Raw genomic sequence first — 12304 nt, 5'->3', positions numbered from 1 at the left:
TTTCGTGTGCATGCACACTTCTTCAGATACACTGCATGCACACGAAAGCTCATACCAAGAACTAACTTAGTTGGTCTTTAAGGTGCTACTGGAAGGAATTTTTTTTGTTTTGACTATGGCAGACCAACACGGCTACCTATCTGTAACATAATCTAATTCAATAATACCTACCGTATTTCAAAATATAAACAATAATAAAACTGTAAAATTAAGTTTTATTTTTCAAAATGCAACAAAACCTACGGTGAGAGGGGAAATGATGTTTATTTCTGTATACTTCCACTTTATTTACATTTGAAAAAAATTCTCCCACTTTTTCTAATTGCAAAGCCTTTGATCAGATCATTCAAACTAATCTTACATAACACATCTGCTTCTATACTGAGCAGAGATAAGGCATCCAGCCTGACTTGATGCATAGTTGTTCTGTTAGGATTTTTAATATACTTCAACTGAGAAAATGAACACTCAGCTGAGCAATTTGTGACCATTAAAGTTAAAGATGCGGCAATGGAGAATGCCCCCCCTTCCCTTGATGCTCTAAGCACATGCACTTTTTTTGCTTAACGGTTAATCCAGCCCTGGACCCACACACCACATCTTCAGTGGGACTGCATGAAAAGGCTATGATCCACTGAAACAGCAGTTACGAACTGACTGGTACTGTGTTCCTGTAACAAGAAGGTTCTGCCTACATAGTTATTTCAGATAAGGAAGCTCCCATCAGATGGCTCCAGTTGCCAGCTGCAAATGTAGCTTAGTGTAGAGTGGCAAAGAGGGACGCTGCTTCTTTCAGAGCTTCAAGATACTTCTGCTTCCTCAACCTCAGCCCTCCAGATGTTTTTGGTCTACAACTCCCATGATCCCTAGCTAGCAGGACCAGTAGTCAGGGATGATGGGAATTGTAGTCTCAAAACATCTGGAGGGCCGAGTTTGAGGAAGCCTGTGCTAAACTCTAGGACTCCAAGCCGAATCCAAGCCCCCTTGATTCTTCAGTGATGTCTGTTTATTTTCTCCCAAGCCGTAAAGACAAACAGCCTTTGCTTGAGTACTAAAATCTTGATATTTTAAATTCACACTTAAGGGACGCTTCAATTTTCTCTACATTTCCAGTTTTCAAATAGATTTTTTTTTGTCTTGTAAGGCCTGGCAGCCTGCCGGTTTAAAACGTTTGTCCTGAATCACCCACTTTCCCAAGAGTAGTCGCTCTAGAGAAATCAGTTTTGCTGAATCCAGAAATGTTGAAAGTATTGCATTTATCTGCAATTGACCCCTTCTTATTACATTATTTTGTCCTGCAAGAAGAGCACTGACCATTTTGGTTTTTGTTTACATTAAATTGCTATGCGTTGCCACCTTCTGCTTTGCCTGCAATGTGACTGCAGATCCCTACAGGACAAAGAGCAGCTATGGGAGGATTTTCATTGAGGAAGCTGCCCTGGAACTTCACACAGACACTAAGCAAACACACTCTTTCAGAATCACAGTTATCTGTCCAATCTAATCCTTTGTGAAAACATATTATTGCATATTGCAAAGATATATTTAAAAAGAAACATGATCAGTTCACAATCCGTGTGCTTTAGAATCCAGTGCATGACAAGTTATTGCAGTTTGAGTGGATATCACGTACAGTCACTATAGAGATTTTCAAAATCTGCTTAAATTGCTGGTGTAGAGAGGGAAAGAAGCACATTCAGGAATAAATTCTTTGTTTGGGAAAAGGGAGAAATTTTACTCACTGTACATTCTTGTTCCCTGGAAAGGAAGGAGGGCACACCAATTTCCTGAAGGACACCCATCAAGGCAGGAGGCAAGGCTTACTAATGGTTGACTCTTCCCAGGGACGGCCTCCCACAGTTCCCAAGATCAGACCAGGGAGAAAAGAAAAGCCCATAATGCAGATGAGAACACCAGGCAAAGAACAACATGCCAAAAGGGTGAGGTCCAGCGCCCAGGGCCTTCTGGCGGTTCCCTCACTGCCAGAAGTGAGGTTACAGGGAACCAGGCAGAGGGCCTTCTTGGTGGTGGCGCCCTCCGTGTTGAACGCCCTCCCAGCAGATGTCAAGGCAATAAACAACTACCTGACTTTTAGAAGACATCTGAAAGCAGCCCTGTTTAGGGAAGTTTTTAATGTTTGATTATTTTATCGTGAGTTTAGTATTCTGTTGGGAGTCGTCCAGAGTGGCTGGGGAAACCCAGCCAGGTGGGTGGGGTATAAATCAATCAATCAGTCAATCATCATCATCTTCATAGTTAGTAGCCAATGATGATCCAGTCCTCTTTTAAAGGGGATCCTACGCAAGTAAGACAGTCTCCCTAATGCAGAGGTTCAGCCCCCCAACAGGTGGGGAAGTAGGGGGCTGCAGTAACAGAGCCATACTTGAGGAGGCAGCGATTACCAGACTCCTCTCCACTCTTCCCCCTCACACAAGGATAATTAGAGGAGGTGGCAGAATGGCTGAACAAGGCTAATGAGATCTGAACATCTACTTGTATTATCTGCAGGCATACAAAGGCCTTGAAGATAGACAATCCCAGGATGCCAGCTCCTCTGTCCAAAGGTGCATTGTACAGGTGCAAATACAGATCCAATTGCTAAAATACAGAGAGATGCTGAGGATGTTTCAGACTTCTTGCAGTTGTTGGAAAGATCCCACCTGTACAGGATTCGTTGCCACAGAGGATCTGCAAAGGCTGATCCATCAGTGGCGTCTTGAGATAATCCATGATGGCCTCTGGCAAGGATTGTTGTTGTTGATTAGTCCTTTAGTCGTGTCTGCCTCTTCGTGACCCCCTGGACCAGAGCACGCCAGGCACTCCTGTCTTCCACTGCCTCCCACAGTTTGGTCAGACTCATGCTGGTAGCTTGGAGAACACTGTCCCACCATCTCGTCCTCTGTCGTCCCCTTCTCCTTGCACCCTCCATCTTTCCCAACACCAGGGTCTTTTCCAGGGAGACTTCTCTTCTCATGAGGTGGCCAAAGTCTTGGAGCCTCAGCTTCAGGATCTGTCCTTCCAGTGAGCACTCAGGGCTGATTTCCTTAAGAATGGAGAGGTTTGATCTTCTCGCAGTCCATGGGACTCTCAAGAGTCTCCTCCAGCACCAGAATTCAAAAGCATCAATTCTTTGGCGATCAGCCTTCTTTGTGGTCCAGCTCTCACTTCCATACATCACTACTGGGAAAACCATAGCTGAACTACCGTATTTTTTGCACCATAACACTCACTTTTTTCCTCCTAGAAAGTAAGGGGAAATGTCTGTGCGTGCTATGGAGGAAATGCCTACGGGTGGCATGCCTACAGATTTTCCTCCTCTAAAAACCACGTGAGTGTTATGGTTGGGTGTGTGTTATAGAGCGAAAAATACGGTATTTAAAATTTTAAAAGATGATGCTGTTAAGGTGCTACACTCAATATGCCAGCAAGTTTGGAAAACTCAGCAGTGGCCAGAGGATTGGAGAAGATCAGTCTACATCCTGGCAAGGATTATCAGTTGCTAAACAAACATGCTGCATTACTTCAGGTGGGGCTAGACATTTCAAGATCCTACTGAAGGATTTTGGAAGGGGAATGAAAGAAGCCTAGCAGAAATCTGACGAACACACTGTCTTGGTCCCAGTCAGTAGAGAGGACAGAGTTTCTTGTTCCTCACCCCACCCCCTCTCATCTGAAAGTTGCAGAATTCAAACTGAATCAACTATAGTTTTTTGAGGGGTGCCACATAGTAAACAATACCCCTCTTTTCCTCCAAGGAGCTCAAGGTGGCATGTATGGGTTCTCCCCCCTCCCCATTTTATCCACACAACAACCCTGTGAAGTATGTTAGGCTTAAATATAGTAACTGATCCAACCAGTGAACTTGGTTGCTGAGTACGAATTTGTAAATGGTCTCCTAGGTCCTAGTCCAGCACTGGTACCCCTACACCACACTGACAGAGGTAGGCACCCTCCTGTTCTTCATCCTGTCTTGAGGGTTTGGCTGCCTCCATACTGGTCATATCTGATTCAACCAGGGAGGAAAGCCATTGGGGGTTGCGCAAATTACCTCTGTGGGGAACTAGCCCATGTGCCAGTGGTTTTGTTCAGGCCTAGCTTGTCTTTGCCCATGTTGCTCACAGCACAACATGGGAAGGTATGCAGAGTGTTTGGAATGGATGCCAGAGGAACAGAGTGGTATGAAACATGTCTGACTACAACTCCCAGTACGCCTAACCATCAGCCCATAGCCTCCACCATTTCCCCAAAGAAAATAGGGACATCATATTCCATTATTATTATTATTATTATTATTATTATCCCACCCATCTGACTGGGTTTATAAAAACACAATAAAACATTAAACATAAAAACCTTCCCTATAGGGTGGTACCTCAGGTTCGCTCTATAAGACGCACCAGACCACAAGACGCACCTAGTTTTTGGAAGAGGAAAACAAAAAATATATATATTCTGAATCCCAGAAGCCAGAACAGCAAGGGGGATCGTTGCGCAGCGAAAGCAGCAATCCCTCTTGCTGTTCTGGCTTCTGGGATAGCTGCGCAGCCTGCATTCGCTCCATAAGACGCACACACATTTCCCCTTACTTTTTAGGAGGGGAAAAGTGAGTCTTATAGAGCAAAAAATACGGAACTTAATTCGTTCCAGAGGTCCGTTCTTAACCTGAAACTTTTCTTAACCTGAAGCACCACTTTAGCTAATGGGGCCTCCTGCTGCCGCTGCGCCGCTGCCATGCGATTTCTGTTCTCATCCTGAAGCAAAGTTCTTAACCTGAAGCACTATTTCTGGGTTAGCGGAGTCTGTAACCTGAAGCGTATGTAACCCGAGGTACCACTCTACAGATCTACCTTCAGATGTCTTATAAAGGTTGTGTAGTTACTTATCTCCTTGACTTGGGGGTCGGATTAACTCCATACCTTCCAACATTACTCTGATGAAAATAGGGGCGTTCTAAGGAAAAGCGGGACATTCCAGGATCAAATCAGAAACCAGGATGGCTTCTGTAAATCCAGGACTGTCCCTGGAAAATAGGGGAACTCAGAGGGTCCGTTAGCCATGCTAGCTGGGGCTGGTGGGAACTGAGGAGTGGGCTGTGTTCTGCACACCTGCCTGGTTGCCCTCTCGGACTTACAGGTCCAAGAGGCAGGGGCAGAATAACCGTGCTGCTTCTCAAGCACCTCCCACATGCCTGGCGCAGAAGAGAAGGCCTGTGTGGAGGAGATGGATGCTACTGAGCATCTAATTAGAAGATCTGCAGCTGCTGGAGGAACTATGCTGCCGCCTGTGGCTTTTTATTTCTCCAGAGGCCCTATCAGGGTCCCTATGCCCAAGTCACTTGCGTGGCACTCCTCATAGGGCTTCTTCTGTGGGGAGAGCGGGCATAGCTTTTGACATCCCTTGAGGCACCCGTGTTGGCAGAGTAGCTAAATTGCAGCTACGAAGCCAAATCATGTGCGGTACTGACTCTTTTCTTGAAATCAAAACAATGTCCAAATACTTGTTAAAGTAAAGTGGTGCCTCGGTTTTCGAACGTCTCGGAAGTCGAACGTTTCGGTTTTCAAACACAGAAAACCTGGTAGTAACTGCTTCAGTTTTGGAACGCTTTCTGGAAATCAAATGTGCCACACGACTTCTGTATTGAGTTTTCCATAAGTAAATGCTTCCAGAAGTAAATGCTTTGTTTTTTGAACATTTCAGAAGTCAAATGGACTTCCAGAATGGATTATGTTTGAAAACCAAGGTACCACTGTATTCTAAAGCTTTTACTAGCAGAACATATAGCTAAAGAAGAATGTATGCAAAGTATTTACATTCACATCCAAGCATGGGCTGAGTTTTTCCTGGTAGAAGATTACAGCTTCTTCCCTAAACATTCAAGCAAACTCTGCCTTTCCCTCTTTCAGTACTTGCACTCAGCCTTATTTATGCACATAACCCAGCCAAGCCAGGCAAGTTCTTCTGAGAGGTTTAAACTTTCTCCTTCCAGCTGATTTCTCCTTACTGCTTCTTTGGGAGAACATCAACTTCTGCACATCTTTTCTGTCACATAGGTAAAGGTAAAGGGACCCCTGACCATTAGATTCAGTCGTGACCGACTCTGGGGTTGCGGCGCTCATCTCACTTTACTGGCCGAGGGAGCCGGCGTACAGCTTCTGGGTCATGTGGCCAGTATGACTATGCCGCTTCAGGCGAACCAGAGCAGCGCACGGAAACGCCATTTACCTTCCCGCCAGAGTGGTACCTATTTATCTACTTGCACTTTGATGTGCTTTCGAACTGCTAGGTTGGCAGGAGCAGGGACCGAGCAACAGGAGCTCACCCCGTCGCGGGGATTTGAACCACCGACCTTCTGATCAGCAAGTCCTAGGCTCTGTGGTTTAACCCACAGCGACACCCACGTCCCATACATTCACACAAAAATATTAGCATGCCTCTCATCTATTGCATTTGGAGAGAGAGAGAGAGAGAGAGATCCAATGCTGCTGCTTCTTCAGTGTTCATGGAGATAGCCCCATCACCATCAAGTTTCTCGCACCAAACAAAATGGAGAATGTCATAAAAAATACCTCCCCTGTGACCAAAATTAACCAGTCGCACAAGAGTTACTGGGGAACACTGCAGAACGAAACACACAGTAATGTGGTTTAAGCATTCCCAATTTCAGTACATTAAATCACTATACTTAGCAACCAGCCCCTAAGCCAAGGTGTGTCTCCAGTGGAAGGGAGAAACTGACAGGGGAGCCGTGAGCGACTCCTGCCTTTCCCACCTCCCTGCCACCTCATGCAAGTTCTACCTTGGTGGTGCCATCCTCTTCAGCGGGCGCCATTGCTGCTGCCCCTCTTCTTCCCCAAGACGCGGCTGAGGTAAGAAGGAGCGCAGGTGGTTGGTCCAAGTCCCTCCCTCACCTGCCCAGGCCAGGGGGCAAAGGCACAGCAGGGAAGGGAAGAGCCTGGCAAGTCTTCGCTCTCCTCCATGGTGGAGAAGGCACCAGTGCGAGGAAGGCGGTGTGGGGCAAGGCAAGCTGGTCCTGAGGGAAAGGGCCGCTTTGGGGAGGTGGAGCAGGATTCAAACCATCTTTCCAGGCACCTTTTGCATCTCTCCCAGCAACGTGCATCTTGAGGCAGTTGACTTTCCAAGCCAGGCGTGGCCCCACAGAGTCCCAAATGTCATGGCCTGGGCTCCCCCGTACCACATGGAGTGAGTTGAGAAGGCCCATGTGCCTTTCCCTGACAGGCTTTCGAGGTAAAGAGGGAGAAGTCCAGCTGAATAATAGGAAAAGCAAATGTGAGAAGGCACACAGAGGCCTTTTCACCACTGCATCTTGCTGTTACAGATGCTCTGCTGAGAGACAACCTCCTGGTTGCTAGGCAGGGCCTCTCTGAGTCCTTCTGGGACTCCCTCCCAGGATGGAGTCAATTATTATTTGGTCCTGCCACCTGCCTTAACAGGAGGACATATCCCAAAGGATGGTGAACGCCAGCCTTCCTGCCTCAGCGAAGCAAGTAAAAGATACAAATATACTTGGCGTATTTGTATACAGTGGTGCTTGTTCCGGAGGTGCGTTCTTAATCTGAAACTATTCTTAACCTGAAGCACCACTTTAGCTAATGGGGCCTCCCACTGCACGATTTCTGTTCTTATCCTGAAGCAAAGTTCTTAACCTGAAGCACTATTTCTGGGTTAGCGGAGTCTGTAACCTGAAGCGTATGTAACCCGAGGTACCACTGTATATCTGTATATATAGATATATACAGATATACAAGAGTTTTCATATCTGCAGTAGTGGTAGTAGTAGTAGTAATCAGCGCTTTTTTTCCCTAAAAAAATGTTTAGGGGTGCTCTCATTTTCCTACTCATATTGAAATACTTCCCCTCAATGAGGCCAAACTTAGATTCACAAAATGTTTAGGGGCATGCGCACCCCTGTGTCCCCCAGAATAATAATAATAATAATAATAATAATAATAATAATAATAATAATAATAATACATCTATTACCTAAGGTCACAGGGCATGTTACAACATTAAAGCACAGCATTTCAACAACCTATTATAACAACCTAGAATTACATAAACAAGGTGGATTCTAAAAATATACACTTCAAATGTCAAAAGCCAGGGCAAAAAGGTTTGGACGCTTTTGTATGTGAAGGAGGGAAGAGTACGAAACACCCTGTTCCCTACCAATATGGATGCAGGATTCTCACCTAGGGCAGTTAGAGGAGGGAGGAAGAGGGTGGGGATTGTATATATATGCATACAAACACACAAACACACACAAACTGCTCTGAGGTTTCATTACAATCAAGCAGTATATAAATCTTGTGAAATGAAATAAAAAAACAAGACCTGAAATATGAAAGTAGTACTGTATTGAACTCTCCAAACATATTAATCAAAAAATAAATATGCAATTAAACCATAGCATAATATATACATTATTGAAAGACAGAATACTGCTTGAAAGTATGTTTTGATTCATTAGTCCATTTTGACTCATTAGTCTTGTCCATTTAATCTAGTATCCCTGGGAAGAGTGATAGCACCACATTCCCAAGGAAATGTATTCAAGGCCCTCAAGCACGTTACTGGCTGAGAGAAGTGAATTTGCCTCTGCGGCTGCATTTTCATTGGTAGATTGCTAGCTGGAAGCACAACTTGCTGGAATATATATGGTATAATTATACAAAGACCTTTTAAACTGTACAATAAGCACACTTCCCCTTCAGTCTGTGGTGTCTGACAGGGAAGTTGCGCAGCTCAAAAATCTTTCTAAGACACCATTATATCAAAAGGGAGCAGAAAAACCCAAAAATCTTACCAGCTTGCTGTTCAACACAAAAGCAGACATATCGAAGCACTCTTTATTGGCAAGGTCACAGATGAAAGCAAGAAAGAATCATCTTCCAACTCGGATTCTTGGACAATCTGAATTCAAATCTGCCTAACTGGATTCAGCTGGATCCTGAAAGAATTAGCTAGGATCGTTGCAGAACCACCTGTTACCTTGCACAAAAATATTAGTGCAGATTCACAGGTAAATGTTCCAAAATGGAAAGAAGGAAGACTCGGAAAGCTGTGGTCCTGCTACTTGATTTCTATAGTTGAAAAGGTACTAGAACAAAGTGGTAATACTGTTGAATGGCCTCTTTAAATGTGAAGGTTCATTCTTGTTCCACAAGATGTGTAGGTCTTTGAGGGCCAGAGCAAATAACGAGACCCAGGTTTACAGCTGTGAAACAATATGGCAGGTGCTGCTAAGTTGTGTTAATTAAGCTGTGTCAGCAATTGGGTATAGTATATAAAGAGCAGCACCTAGCCCTCTATCCTCTGGGTTGGTGGCTGGGTCATGCTTGGTGATATATTTAGTGTAAAAGGAGTTTTTGTTTTTGTTATTAAAACCTTGATAAAGTTATTTTTTAGTTCCTTGTAATGCGTGGTCTCCCAAGCAAGCTTTCTGCAGCGCAACTAAACTGCAAATAGCCAACAGATACATGAGGACTTAGACTAGGGGGAAATTGACTTAGAAAGACATGCTGACTGCTACTAATCATGCCATAACCAACTTCCTTTCTGAAAATTAACTGATTTGGTAAACAAGGAGAGTGATGTGGAATATACTGTATCTTTTTAAATATATAATGTTATTTTTCATTTTCAACCTTTACAAGCATTTCAGCCAGAGAAACAAAATCTTTACAAATCTAATTTACCCTCCCCTCAGCTGTAACTGAACTCCAAAATTCTATTTGCATTGGTCACCTATAGGCAGCACTGGCCCATCTATGAGGCAAGGTGAAGCAACAGCCTCAGGCAGCAGAATCTACAGATCTTTATTTTTTCCCCTGCTCCTAATGTGCATTTTCACTCACACACACCCCTTCCATTTTGTGGTTTACCTCAGGGGCCAAAATGTCTTGGGTTGGCCCTGCCTATGGCATCACCGTGCTAAATTTTCAGAAAAGTACACTAGAATTGAACACTGCAATAGCTGAAAATCCACTTGGAAAACATAGTTATAAAAGGATCAGTACTGGACTGGGATGTGCAGAATATAGGGTTCAGAACCGAGTCAGGAATAAAACTGGTTAGGTGATGGAAGATATAGAAACCCGCAGCTGTTAACAAACTGAACAGACACCAACAATGCAGTTATGCACCACAAAAGGCCAGGCCACATTCAAGGTTATATCATAATTGCAAGATTCAGAAATTAAAACCCCAGTCCAATTAAGCCTTTATTTGTACAGCATTCACCTAAAGGAATTCAGGACGACTGAAAAGGGCTTAGAAGGTAGGCAGAAAAGCTGGAATCATTCAGCCTAGGGAAAGGAGGAAACAGGTTGAACATTTTCAAATATTTAAAAGGATGTCAAAAAGAAGAGGAAGGATCCTTTGCTCCATACCCTGGGGAGAGGATGGTAAGCAATGCACTCAAATTATTACAGCAGAGCTATCTCCCTTCTCCAGCAGATTGAAAACGCCATTTCTAAAAGCTCATCTCTCTGACACATGGCTGTAAGAATAGCTGCTGGTTCCCTGCAGCTTTTGCATCAACCTCAGGCTTCAAATCTCTTACTGAAAAGCTCTCCGCCAATCTGCCTCCAACTCCCAGTTTGCTTGGCAACAAAGGCTCCACATGCCTTTCCATGGTGATCACCAGGCTCCAACAGGAACATCTAAATGGCTTAGGATGTCAATGGTCACCACTTTCCACCATCATCAATGATCATCATCATCCATTCAAGGTCATGGCTTGCTCAGGTGTGGGAAGCAGAAGGTTCACAAGAAGGCAAGGCATTGCTGTGTGGGTATGTGTGTGTGGGGGGGGGGTAGTCTTACTGGTATTTCAATAATAAGTGTTCCCATTTTTAAGATGCTACACTGCAGCGGAGCCAGAACATTCAGGGTCCAAAGCTGACAGGGGCCACTGACAGTCACGTTCTGTGCCACAGCCATTATGATGATAGGTGTTGTGATGAAATGGGAACACTCCAAAGAGCTTTCCCCACCCCGTTCCTTGCCCAACTGCAAACCAACAACCCTGCGGTGTCGCCAGTGGTCTTAATCTCTGGTACTGGCTGCCGCCACCCTCCCCCTTTCTCTTGCGGCCCAGACAGAAGGGGATCTGGGATCCACCAATGCAACTGCTTTTTAAAAGGTCAGTGCACCCAGCACCCCTCGGTTCAACGTACACACAAATTGCTGGGGAAAGCTGGGCTAGCTTCCAGATGCCTTATCCTAGTCCAAGATCAAAGCAACTCGCTCATTTCCCTGGCAGAGCCCCCCTAAACCAGGGGCGAAACTAGGTGTGCTGGTCCCGGGGGGGGTTACCGTGTGGCGTGGTCTGAGTCCGGTCCTGGGTCGAGGGTCTGGAGGCTGTCCGTCAAGGGCGAAGCAGGGTCCAAGGCAAGGAGCCGGGCATGGTCGGGAACTCCGGAAAGACAGGTCTGGGTGCTGGCAGAAACAGGTTTCCAACGTTGTCGCTCCCGCAACCTGGGACTGGGCTGACTGGCCTTTATCTCCTCTGGGGCCTGGGGCAGTCCCGGCCCACAGGTGACTCGCCTCCCATAGCCTTAAGGTGAGAACTCCTAAGAGAACCTAGTTCCCTCCGCCTCTCTGCCCTGAGCCTCTGCAGCTCAGGAGAGGCTGGAGGGTTACTGGACCCAGAGGCAACCTCACCTTCCCCTGACAGGGCTGGGAGAGGAGCACCTGCAGGCAATGGGTCCTCAATCACCTCCGGAGCCAGAGCGGATTCAGCTGGTTCTGTTCCTGAGGATCCGGCACAGGTGGGGGCCCTTCAGATTCAAGCCCCTGCCCCGGCTCAGCCGGCCCTGGAGACGGGGATTCCTGTGCAGGCTGGGATTCCTCCGGTTCAGCCTCTGAATCCGATTCCCAGGCCATCACACTAGGCTTATTTCACCAGGTTCAAAGATCCAGTTTGGCACTCCCTTTATTGATTTGTGTGCGCACGTGCACACACACACAAGTTGGGAGCCTCAATGGTGCTCCTCTGGAGACTTTACCCAGGGCAAAAAAACCTGGCTAGCCCTTGCCCCCGTAGCTACAGCTCTGCCTAAACTTCCTAAAACCCAAGACCTCTGAGACCAATGCATCCTGTGTTTCTCAGACAGTTCACTTATGAGTTATTCAGAGTGTCAAGGCAGCCCACACTCCCTGAGCGTCTCCCAGTTCTCAGAAGAGCAACTCTGGTTGCAAACCTTTAGTAGTATGAATTCCGAGCATCTAGGAACCTGGAGATTCTCAATCACACACAACTTCAGTGGTCAAATGGTCCAAG

General features: G+C 45.8%; 1 protein-coding gene across 2 annotated transcripts in view; it reads left to right on the top strand.

Annotated features, from left to right (window-relative positions):
* Positions 1-12304, top strand: part of ADGRL3 (adhesion G protein-coupled receptor L3) — a 543408-nt gene that overhangs the window by 522429 nt on the left and 8675 nt on the right. The window lies entirely within an intron of this gene.

This window comes from Podarcis muralis, chromosome 17 (assembly GCF_964188315.1).
Source record: "Podarcis muralis chromosome 17, rPodMur119.hap1.1, whole genome shotgun sequence".
In the NCBI taxonomy this organism is placed as follows: domain Eukaryota; kingdom Metazoa; phylum Chordata; class Lepidosauria; order Squamata; family Lacertidae; genus Podarcis; species Podarcis muralis.
This window is presented reverse-complemented; position numbering and strand designations above follow the sequence as displayed.